The sequence below is a fragment of the Pinus tabuliformis genome, chromosome 9, assembly GCF_031772625.1.
Source record: "Pinus tabuliformis cultivar Carrire ecotype Pingquan chromosome 9, CPIR1, whole genome shotgun sequence".
Lineage (NCBI taxonomy): Eukaryota > Viridiplantae > Streptophyta > Pinopsida > Pinales > Pinaceae > Pinus > Pinus tabuliformis.
The window spans coordinates 2011812454-2011824900 of record NC_142307.1 but is presented as its reverse complement, the minus strand read 5'-3'; the positions used below and the strand labels follow the sequence as shown (position 1 = coordinate 2011824900).

The 12447-nt window shown below is 40.1% G+C and overlaps 1 pseudogene; it reads right to left on the bottom strand.

The window, feature by feature from the left end:
• Positions 1-619: 619 nt before the first annotated feature.
• Positions 620-1253, bottom strand: LOC149157134 (pyrophosphate-energized vacuolar membrane proton pump 1 pseudogene; annotated as a pseudogene).
• Positions 1254-12447: the final 11194 nt, after the last annotated feature.

The following is a 12447-nucleotide window of genomic DNA, read 5'->3' as shown; positions in this document are numbered from 1 at the left end:
TTGTCTCCAAGTTGACCAACAAGGCTACACAAAGCACCCATTAGACTTGTTGGCATAATGACTAACCAAATTCACTCTATTAACATAAAAATAATCAAAAACATGCAATAAACAAATGAGAATGGTGGACTAAGCCAAATTAGGAGGTTGAATGAGCCCAAATAATTGTACATTTTTGGGGCTCATCATCACCCCCCTACTGAAAGTGTTGCTCATCCTCTGAGCAACCAAATCTCTCCCCTTGTCTTTGATGGCCCTGGTGACTTCCTTGGCTAATCATCTCGGCCGATTTCTCCTTTGGCTTCCCGCTTTTCAAACTTTCCTGTAGAAACTGTTCGCTGGCTTCCTGTAGAAACAGTCTCTGTCTTCCTGTAGAAACAGTCTGCTAGCTTCCTGTAGAAACAGTCTGCTAGCTTCAATGAACTGCCCGAGAATAGATATTGCATGCCGAAGCTGGATGGGAATCACTGTTTTTCCATTGGTTAACCTTGATTCATGTTTCTGTTCCTGACATGACAATACTTTCCGACTGTGGCAGCTTTCTTTGCTTCATAAAATGCTTACTGCAATAGCAAATATAATAACAGATTTGTATCCCACAGCCAACCCAAATATAACATTAGTTGCTGCTTCCAGTCCTGCATGAATCGGCAACATCTAGGACAGGGCTGTAAGCATTACTAGTGCAGTATTCAGTGACAAAACCAATAACAAGGCCAGACCACAAACCAATAGCACCACAGAAGAAAAGCTCCCAGTTCTTTACAACCTTCTGGGCACCAAAATTGAAGATAGTGAAGGATGAAGGCAATGCAACTAGGCTTACAGCAACAATGCCAATAGACATCACTACTATGGAGATAATACGTTGCTTTTTCAATGCAGGCTCAATTTCCTTCACAGCCTTGATCTCAAATATGTTAGTTGCAAACAGAGTTGTGATTAAGCAAGCAATGATACCCATTGAACTAATAAGCAAGGGATAACACATGGCAGTAAGATCATGAGAGTTTTCAAATGATGATATGGATGCAACAACCAGAGCTGCACAGGAAGATTCAGTCATAGGACCCAAATAGATCTGATCCCATACCAGCGATATCTCCAACATTGTCACCAACATTATCAGCAATGACAGCTGGGTTGCGTGGATCGTCTTCAGGAATGTTCCTCTCAACCTTGCCAACAAGATCAGCACCTACATCTGCTGCTTTGGTGCAAATACCACCACCTACGCTGCCAAACAGAGCCATGGAAGAACCACCGAGACCATATTTGAAGATGTTGAAATAAGTTTTGCTAACCATTTCATATATTTTTCTCTAAGATGTTCTGCTAATTTTCGTTTATCTCCATCTGAATTCGAATACACTTCGAGTGAATCATGATCATTGCAACAATTTCGGAGAGAAATAAAACAATCATCAAATGAGTTGATGATAGAGAACCAATTAACTGATTGTGCACACTTTAGTTGAGGACGTGGAAAGTGCCGATGAACAGCAGTTCATGAGTTTCAGCCAAGCCGTCTTCAATTTCTCCGTGATTTGTGATGAGGTGGAAAAAATATGTGCGCTATATTTTTCAAACTGCAGTGATACATGTCTTCTTCTCTCCGTTAATTAATTGACATCCTGTTCACTGGAGTTCAACTACCATTAACTGTGTTTTTTTTAATTTTTCACGTGAATGGCCGATCATGCTGCGTGATTTTTGCCTTGAGCGCTAGAGAAGACAATCGGTTGAGCCTCGCTAATCTGTGGCTTAATTCCACCATTTCATTCATTCATGCAGTTTCCAAATTAATTTTATGCAATAGAAGAATGGGTTTGTCACATACCTCGAAGTTGCATGGCTGCCGTGAGCTGCTGTGGGCTGTCATTGCTGCATGCATTTGATTTTATGGTTGCATGATGGCTGGGCTACTAATCCATGGCTGGTTTTCTTGTGCAGGTGTCCTCTGGCTAGATGCATGCAACAAGAATTCATTTCCACGTTCATATCTGCATCCTGAACCTGCTGCCATTGAATTTTCACAGGACCAAAACTTCTTTTTGCCATTTCTCCCAAACGGCAAACCGGATTGAGCTGAAACTTGGTGGGCATGTTCCTACCATCATGATGCATCTCCCATAGCAAATTCGTGATCAATGGATGCACGGATTTCGAGAAAATTGGAAAATGGCTGAAGATTTCAGAGCTCGATTTCTCGGAAACCGTGCATCGGAATTGGCTGAAACTACTTGGGTAGGCTACTATCACCCACGTGCATCTCCCCATGAAACAAGTTTTGAAACGGATCCACGGTTATGGAGAAAATGCAAAAATGGCTGATGGTGATGGAGGCTGATTTCTTGGAAACCGTGCATCGAAATTGCATGGAACTGCTCAGGCATGTTGTCATCAACCTTGTACAATCCCCCATAAACTGGTTTGTCCAATAGATGCATGGTTTTCAAGTTATGGCAAAAACAAATTTGGTTCTATGGATTTTTGTCTCAAGGCTTTTTGCATGTGCTTGCATGGGATGACAAAATGAATTTTGGCTGTGATGCAGGTATGGAGATGATGGAGGAGGAGTTGGAAGATTGTAGGAGGGTTTCTGAACCCTTGAGGAAGCTACCATGCTCACCAAACCACTTTTTGAAATGCATGCCTAATTTCCCACAATTTCTACAGGAAGATCCTGTAGAAGCACAATGAGAAGCACAAGGAGGTGAAAAAATGAGGGATGAAGGCAAGGGATGGACACACAAGTGCTTGCATGCCTAACCAATAGACTTCCACCAGCAGATTCACTTTTGAAATTGGGTTTGGCTCGTCCAAAGGTTCTACAGGATGTTTCCTGTAGAAATTCAGAGCTTTCCTGTAGAAAACACAGTTTTGAGGAAAGAAGCTTAATGACATGAAAAAATGATGGAAAAGGGGTGAGGAATGGAAACATGGATGTGGGTAGGCCTCATGGACATTTTCCAAGCCTTCAAGTCCTCCCCGGAGATCAATTTGGCTTTTTTGTAAGCTTCCTGTAGAAGATAAGAAACTTCCTGTAGAAGGCACAAAAACTCCTTTGTCTTTGTTTTGAGTGATCCACCTAATCTACAATGTCCTTCTTGCAACCTGCAATGTCACTGCTGCAACATGAAATGGAGATTAGCTTTATTTTTTCTTTTTTTTTCCCTTTTTTTTTTTTTTTTGAAAAACAACTAGGGCGCCTCATGGAGGTTTTCACCCTAATTGCTTGCCTTGGGCGCCTCCAAGGGAGGTTTTCACCCAAAGATCTTTTTCTCTTTTCTCTTTTTTCCCAACCCATTGACCACCTCATGGAGGTTTTCAATCAATGAGCCAATCTAAGGCGCCTCCGAGGAGGTTTTCACCTTAGATTTCTATTTTCCTCTTTTTTCATGTTTTTTCTTTTTCTTTTTTCTCTTTTTTTCTTTTTCTTTTTTTTTTCTCTACCCTACCCTACTTGAAAAAAACAAAATCATTTTCAAGTATAAGAATACTTCCAATGGAGCCATGTGCACATCGAGATTAGAGAAAGAATGATGTGAAGGCTCGAAATGCATGCTTGGACAAGTATCCAAATCTCAGAGACCAAATGATCTGGCGTTGAAGGGATCAAACAAAACTGAGGAAGAAAGTACTGCTGCAACTTAGTGACCTTCTAAAACCATATCTCAATATAGCTTTGATATCCTTGGTTCTTTTGCTGATTTGGATCATTCTTCATGTCACCTTCTATCATGACCTTCTGATCTTCCTCTTTTTGTTGATCTTTCTCTTGAGTACATGGAGGATTTAATGGTAACCATGAGGGATCTCTCTCGATCTCTGATTTAGATCTCTTTTCTTCATCAAGTGCAATCAATGGTTCTTTGATCTCCTCTTTTGAATCTTCTTTTGCTGGATGTGATCCTTCAATGCTTGCAATATAGTCTCTACTTTGCAACACTCTTCCTGAGCTATGGTGAAGATCGTTGAGCTCAAGAGGAGTCATTTGCACATGTTGTGCCTCAGATTTGCAATGGGGTTGAGCTGCTCCATGGTATGGTTTTGGAAATGGTGGGACGGGTATTTGAGTGGAGGTGTGAGTTTGAGATGGAGATGGATGGCATTGTGGTTGGGTAGGCATTTGGGGTTGCCTTGGTGGAGGAGGAGGCGATGGTTGTGGATGAGCAGGTGGTGGAGGAAAATGAGTGGGATGAGAGTTATACTGGGGCCTCCACTCCTGATAAGGTGCATTCCACTGAGGCTGTGGCTGAGTAGAAGAGTGAAATGAATGAGCAACTGGTTGGGCATAGTATGGATCTGTGAAGGAACAAGGAGGATATGACCAAGGAGGAGGTGTAGACCAGGAAGGATGAGCAGGGGGATCCCAAGAAGGCATGAAAGTGGCTTGATAAGGGTCATAATAGGTCTCGGGTATCCCTTGCAGTTCCTGCTGGTAAGATCTAGGTCCATATGGCCAACTTTGGTTCATGTAATAGGGTGATTCAGTGGCTCCTTTGGCTCTTTGATATGTAGCTTTGATTCTGGGCAAGGAAGGGCACTAATCTGTAGGATGGTTTTCTTCACAGATGAAACACACTTCTAGGGAGTGCATTGGACATTCATTCCTAGGATGCTTTCTAGGGCACCTAGGACAAAAAATGGCCAAAGCCCTCTTGGCTTCTTCTTACTTCTTTTGGATCCGCAAGGCATCCAGTTGCATGGCAAGAAACTGCCTCATATCACTCTTGAAATCTTTGATCTGATTTTCAAATTCATCTTTGGACAAGATGTTGCTCCCAACATCTCTGCTTGTAGCCATTCGCTTAGAGGAATGTTTTCTTCTTCTCCTCCCCTAGGAGTTCTTCAAATATGTCTTGATGTCCACCCAGGGGTTCTTTCATCACAGCCATCGAAGAAGAACGTTGGCTGTGTGAAGCAGTGGGGGTGTTGTGCAATCATTTTTCTAACTTATCTCTACTCCTACAAAGCACGAAATGAAATATTTTTGGTTGTTTTTTGCTTTTTCCTACTTCTACTTGCAAAACTGAAATAGATTGAACTGCAACTAACTATCTTGCGAAAATGAAAATGCGGAATTGAAATGAAAGCAGGAAAGGACTAATCTATTTTGCTCAAATGAAATTGCAAGAATGAAATGCTAGTCTACGCTTGCAGAAAGGAAATTGCGGAATTGAAAGGCTATTCTAGGAAAGCAGGAAATGCTAATCTATGAAAGCAAGAAATGCTAATCTACTTTTGCATAAATGAAATTGCATGATGGAAATGAAATAAACTACTTAGCAGAAGGTTGTAGTAGAAAATAGAAGAATAGCAACAATCACCAATACTCTGCCGCTTCCTCGGCAACGGCGCCAAAAAGATGGTGAGCTCCAGTATTGTAGCAATAATGCTACAACTCCTGGGGCTTCCTGTCTCTCATTTTATCAACCCGGTAGTTCGTACAAACTTGGAAGCGACGGTGCTATATGCACAAGTACTAGCTCTTGTCGCAGCTGTCACTTGGTCAACTGGCACAAGTCCGCTAGGGCTCAAGCCAACTTCTATAGGCTCTCAGAAGAAGCTTGCTAATTGATGGACGAAAGCTAATCTCAAAGGAAAGCTACTTTACTTGACAAAAATGAACTGAAAGCAAATCAAAGCATGTAAACCTAGGAAACCCTAATTTAACTAGTCTGACCTCTACAATGCAAGGAATGTAAATGCAACTTCTACCAATGCTGTCATTACCTCTAATAAATGAAAATGCATGGATCTAAACTACTTGCATCATGAAAGTTATGTTTTTGTATTTTTCCTTTAAGTGTGTGGAATGATTGTGATCTTGTGCTAACTAGGGTTTGGTTGCACAGGTGGGATGGAGAAGGAAGAAAAGCGTGGGACAGGTTGGGGAGGCTAGGAGAGGTTCCTAGGGATCCTTAGCATCCATCCACAGAGGTCCCTCACATTCAGAAGCTCGGCAACCGAGTGAGTGGCCTCCTACAGGAAGCCTGCAGAGGATTCTACAGGATACTCTGTTTTCTACAGGATGTCTACAAATGGCTACAGGATGACCTACCGTGAGTGTTTGGAGTGATGGAGGAGTAATGGAATGGTAGGGGGAGATGTGTAAGGTAGGAATGAGGCTGGTGATGGCTCAGAAGCTGGAAAATCAGATGAGGGAAGAATGCATGCAATGGTTTGATGATTGGAAGGATGCAACCAATGAAAGTTGAAGGAGATGGAGCTATGTGGGAAATGAGAGAGTTGGAGGGTAAATGAGTGAGACAGAGGTTAAATAGAACTTGAGGGGGTGATGAAGATGATAGAGATGCCCTGCACAATGCTCATTTAAACGAATCAATGAATTCTTGCAAACAAACCAAGTCCTAGCTAACTTAATCTAATTGTCAATGAAATAAATGAACAGCAGCTTTGTTTGGAAAGAGAACCATGTACTTCACGTGAGAAAGAGCATTCCAAAAGATCTAAATGCATAACAAACTCCTACCAATCGATTCTAAGCATAAAAAGCTATGTTACCCATCAAAACCAACTACCATAACAAAGCAAGATCTAAAGAGCAGATTTTTATTTCAAGAACGCAGCAAACACACATAAAGAGAAACAAGGGAGGTACTGGGCACTTGAGATGGGCCCAACCCCAACAGCTACATCCTCCCATGAAAGATTTAGAGCTGGTGCAAAGCTGGATCCATCTTTATTAATCAAGAAATGAAAAGTACATCAAAACTGTCCATAAGGAGAGCTTGAGAATGAGCTGAAAGAAAAGCTAATCCATGACCTAAAAATCGAACTACAAGCTAGCTAACTAATGGCTAAAACAAAATGACTAACTAGCTACGAAAATGACTACCAACTAGCTACCAAAAATGACCAACCACTAGCTAACCAAAATGAGGCCCCAAGCCTTCTTATTTATACAATTTGAGGACCCAACAGTCCTCCTAAAAGTTAGGGACTTGGCTGCCCAAGACTTGGAGTTAACAGCAGTCCAACTTGACTTGCTTGGCTGCCCTTGAGCTGATTGATTCGGTGGCCCTTGAACTCCGAGCTGATGGTGGAGAATTCGAGGTAAGGGCCCATAAATGAGGGGGACACCTTCCTACAAATCCTCTAGCTTGTTCTCCCACGAATTTGGCTGCCAAGTGCTCATTAAGACCTTCAAATTTGTCTCCAAGTTGACCAACAAGGCTACACAAAGCACCCATTAGACTTGTTGGCATAATGACTAACCAAATTCACTCTATTAACATAAAAATAATCAAAAACATGCAATAAACAAATGAGAATGGTGGACTAAGCCAAATTAGGAGGTTGAATGAGCCCAAATAATTGTACATTTTTGGGGCTCATCAATGGTCTTATCAAATTGTTAGTAGTTGAAGAGTTAAATAGATCAAACAGGGATTGGCTTACCTTTTTGTTCCTAAGTGGATATGAGCTAGATGTTTCTACCCCCTCTAGAAAAACTCCAAAATTCAAATCTACAACCCCTAGAGCATAGCAGCAACCTAGAGCAGAGCAGCAATCTGTAACGAAGCAACCTATAATTGAATCTTCTACAAGTACTAAGAGGAGAATGACCAGAAGAAAAAAGAGAGAACAAGAACAAAGTACAAAGAAGGGCAGATTGACTGACATTCTAGAAGCTATATACATTGAAGAAAGCCGAGTTGAGCAGCCTGTAGAAGTGACCCCAACTGAAACCAAGAAGAAAATCAATAGAGAAAAGAAATTATATTTTACTCAAGGAGAACAGGGTTTCATTTTAGGCCAAGGAAACTTGTCACAAGACCAATGCGGGAAGTTGAGAAGATACCTGAAGCACCATTGAACAAAATAGAGTTATCAAAGAAACCATCAAAGAAAAAGAAAGGCAAGAAGGTTGTTCAAGAAAAAAGTGAAATATAAGTCCTAAAATAATAGTTAAGAGAGGCCAAACAAGAAGTGATCAAGACCAAGCTAGAGTTTGATGAATACCAAAATGAAGTGTTAAAGCAAATAATTTTTTATGATGAAATTGCAAACAAGTCTAAGAAGATGATAAAAAGGACTCTGCTTTACATAAAATGTTAGAACATATGTATAAAAGAAATATTTGGTTACAGGCAGATAGGAAAAGCCTACAAAGACAAGTTACAACACTATAAAGTCAAATTGAAATGATCCGTGTTGAACTCAAGAAGACAAACATCAAGATTGTTGTTGAAGTAAGTGTTACTCCATGATATGGAAAACTCTTCAATTTTATCTTCACTATAACTAATTCAGTCAACTCATCCATATGTATAGTCAATATGATATTAGGAGTCATAAGGGGTCATTAAAATCATGGAAACTAGAAAAATCCAAAGTTTTGGAACTTTCGTAGAAACTCCCCATAATGAAGCCGAGAATTTGCTACGAAACTATTGTAGCTTTCCATTGAGGTTAAGGCTGGTCTAATGTTCAGCAAATGTCATTCTAAAGGCCTATGTTTAGCTTATAAACATCAAAAAAGACCGCAGAACCAGCAGAGGGAGAAAGAAAGGTAGCATAAGAGTGTTTTTTGGAGTTGCTATGAAACTGCTGAAAACATTGTTTTTACTACGAAATCATAACGAAAATCTATTTTCTGCCTTTTTGAAGATTTTTGATATCACACATCTAAGCTCCAGGCAGATTTCAGATGATAAAGGGTGTCCACTTCATCATGATAAATTCCTATTTTTTAGCATTCCAAATGAGCACATTGATTCGGGTCCGGGTGTGATAAAGGAACCTTCCAAGACCTTTTACTTTCGTGATGTGTTAAATTGCATTTTTAAAAGAACATAAATGAATACATCTGCATGCTGTAAAGAGGAGGAACATGACAATCATCAACACATGAAACATAAGCCGTTGATAACGGAGTTCGTCCAGGAGGGACTACGTCTCCGGGCCCTGGTGTCAAGATGGTGTAGGCCGCTGCATTAAGTGTTCTCAATAGTGATGATGTACATAATAGGTGATGTCGCTATCATACAAGGAAAATTCCCTCACGCAGGAGTGGCTGCAAGAGATGTTCCGCTACAGGAACTCTCAGTCAAAAAGGACTCCTATCAGTATGACACAAACTCATGCATGATGATAATGAGCATCCCACCAACATGGCATAAAAGGGATCTCAATGCAAACATACATGGCGACACATGAGTATCCCATCAACATAACAACAAAGGGATCTCAAACGAAACATGATGAATCATGACAACAACTACATCCCACAAATGATTCCGCGTCACATCAAGTAGGAATCATGAAAACAAGTAAGAAACAAGATCCCTCATCAAACATCAAACAAGGATCTGTGCAGCACGATGCACAGCAAAACGAATTACATGAACACACTGCTTATACCTCACATCCAGGGACCATCTGAAGAAGATGATGTCTAATGGCTGAAGCTGGTCATACCATCAATCTCGCGGCGTCGAATCGCATGGAAATGACTACTCACACATGAATGCTGACACCTACACTCCACTTTGAAAAGTTTCTGAAAAATGAAATGAGAAAATGGAAAATTTGAATACACCATCAAATTTGTGGCATCGAATAGTGCAAAATCAACTGTCAAATTTCTGAATTCTGAGAAAGTGGAATTTTGGGTCTTAAGGAATCTTTTAGATTCCCCCTAGATTCCTCAAAGATTCCCTCCTCTGGGTCCTCTACAAATCTGTTACTCAGAACAGGAAACTGACTGCGCCATCAGGTTCATGCCGTTGAGAGGTGTAAGATCGACATAAAATTTGTCCAATTTGGACACTGCAAAAATTTCACCCCCTTGAGAATTTCGCTCAATCATGGTTCCACCTGCAATAAATTAATTAAAAAAATATCGCCTCAATTTTCGTGCGCGCTCCTGCTCCTCCATGCCTGGGCGCACTGAACGAATTATAGGTTTATATAAATTTTATGGGCGAATTTGTCAACAAAGAACCATTTGGAGTAATGGTTAAAATTCCCGAATTTGGTGGAGGAGGTTGGGTGGTCAAACCCCGCCTCCTCCATGCTTAAAATTTTCTTGTTTTTGAAAAATCTGCATGTGTTATTTTTGTGGGGTTGGGTCCGCATTGGGTGGCCCGCCCCCATAACCTCCGCAACAAAATTTGAAATGGGGGCTATTGGATTGGCGCGTTGAGTTGTTGTGTCATATTAAATGTTGCTTTGTTGGTATATGGTATTGGTGTTTGGTGGTTCATGGGGCCGTCTGTTGGGTGGGGCCGGCCCTCCCGTCAGCCATGGGTTCAACTCCCACTAGCCTCGTTATATGCGATGGCATTTATGTGTAAAGGTTGGGTGTGGGCTAGGTTATAATATGGTTAACGATGGGTTTGTTGGAGGGTCAGATGGGGTCATGGCCGTCGGCCCATATTTAAACATTAAATTTGTGGTTTATGGTTGCGATTGGGCCGGCGAGGGTCATGGCCCATCGACCCTTTAATAAAAAAAAATTATGTAATATATTTTGGGGGTGGCGGGGGTGGTGGCTCGCGACCTCGTATATATATATATATATATATATAGATATATTTTATTACAATAGGGGTGCTTTTTCAAAACTTTAGAAAATAAAGGATATTGGGCAATTTAACGAGGCCGTAATTTCCACCGCTTTTGGGAGCTAGGTTTCATGCCCTAGGGTTAGTCAAATTGTAGGACACTTAAACCTGGCCCATAGTCCAACTTTGACCAAAATTTTGACTGGCTCGTTCTCCCTCATATGAGCTCGGATTGACAAACTGTTCGCACTGATGCGATCAGGATGACAAGATCTATGTTCTGGTCCTAGTTTGAAAGCATTCTGATCACTTTGATTTTCAAGCTTCTATAAGCCCTCTTTGTCTTGTGTGTGTCTCTGGAGCCACTTGGATCACACATAGCCACGTCTACATAATAGCCAGCTCATCAAGACAGTCAACAAAAAGGGAAATTAAATTGATGTCTATCAATAGGTAGAAGATGTAATGACACTCCAACAAATCTAGCATGCAGTTGGATTTGATTATCTACATCAACAAAAAGTGGTTATGGTTTTCAAACTAGTAGAGTCCTAGTTGAATTCCAATTATTGTAAAACAGAAAATCCCTATGAGGACTCTATTAGTTAGAAGAAAAGTAGGAATAGGTCTCTAGAATAGTGGATCAAATTTGGCCCAAGTGGCAAGATATGTAAAGAGATCTTTTCTCTATAAATAAGTAGGTTTTCAACTTTGAGAGGAGTTGATGAAGAATGTGAAGAACTGATCTTTTGTAATATTTTGATCCTTTAATAGAAAATTTGCAGCAACTCTGTTCATGTACCTGAGATTCATGTCATGGATTTTATGGGTTTTTATCATGTTGTTTTAAGTTTTACATAGTATCTTGATTACTTGGAAATCTTATCAAACTGCTCCAATTTCCTTCATTTACTATGTATGACTGTATATGTTCATTTGTGTCAGTTTAAAAGATATAAATGCCTCAACTTCCATTAAACACTGTTGTTGACCATAATTTGTTTTAATTTGACTCCATGCCCAATGGTAACAGTCATCATATTTTTATTCACCTACAAAATCACAAAAAGAGATCAAAGTTAGTCATCTCATTGTTTCAATTGTTTCAAGAAGATTTGATAAACATTTGAGAGAGCCCTCTCAGATTGGAAAGACTAACTTCCAGTTCAAGTGATCTGAAATAGTTACACTAGGTTAAAGGTACATCGATCTTTTTTTCAATATTTCACTCACAAGAAATTATTCTTTTAATAATCCACTAATCGACCCCTGAACTTTAGAATGTCTCTAAAGTATCGTTTCCTCCCAATCATTATTCAAGGGATCACTCTCCTGGAATCTACCAAATGGCCATAAAAAATCCCTTAGAAACCAGTTTGAAGTCCTAAATGGACTAGAGAACATACAATAAACCCAAAAAACAAATTGGAGACCTTCATGAGAAGGAAAATTTTACAAAATAGCAAGAGGAAGAAGGAGGTATGGCTCCTCTTGAAAATGTCTCCCAATCCCAATGTAAGTTTCAAATGAAGAAGAATCAGAATAAGGAGAAGCTATTATCTCCCCAAATACTTCCATCAACCTTATTATCACCATTTCTCCATCTTAGGAGAATTCTGGAAGTGATATGTCCTGTGATACCCCCATGGAATGGTTTCACAAGAAACAAGGAAGGAAATCAAATAGAGATATTTTCTCTAAACAAGTTGATAAGGAATTAGAGTTGGAGACCCAAATTTCAATCAAGGAAGCATTGATTAAAGTCATTAGAAATGCAAAGAAAAAATAGGCATGGATTCCGCTATGGAGGGTGCACGAAATCCACAAATAAATTATGAATGTGGTCTCCTAATACTGTAGAGGACTAGGGAATGAAAAAATAATATCATGAGTTAAAATATGATTAGAG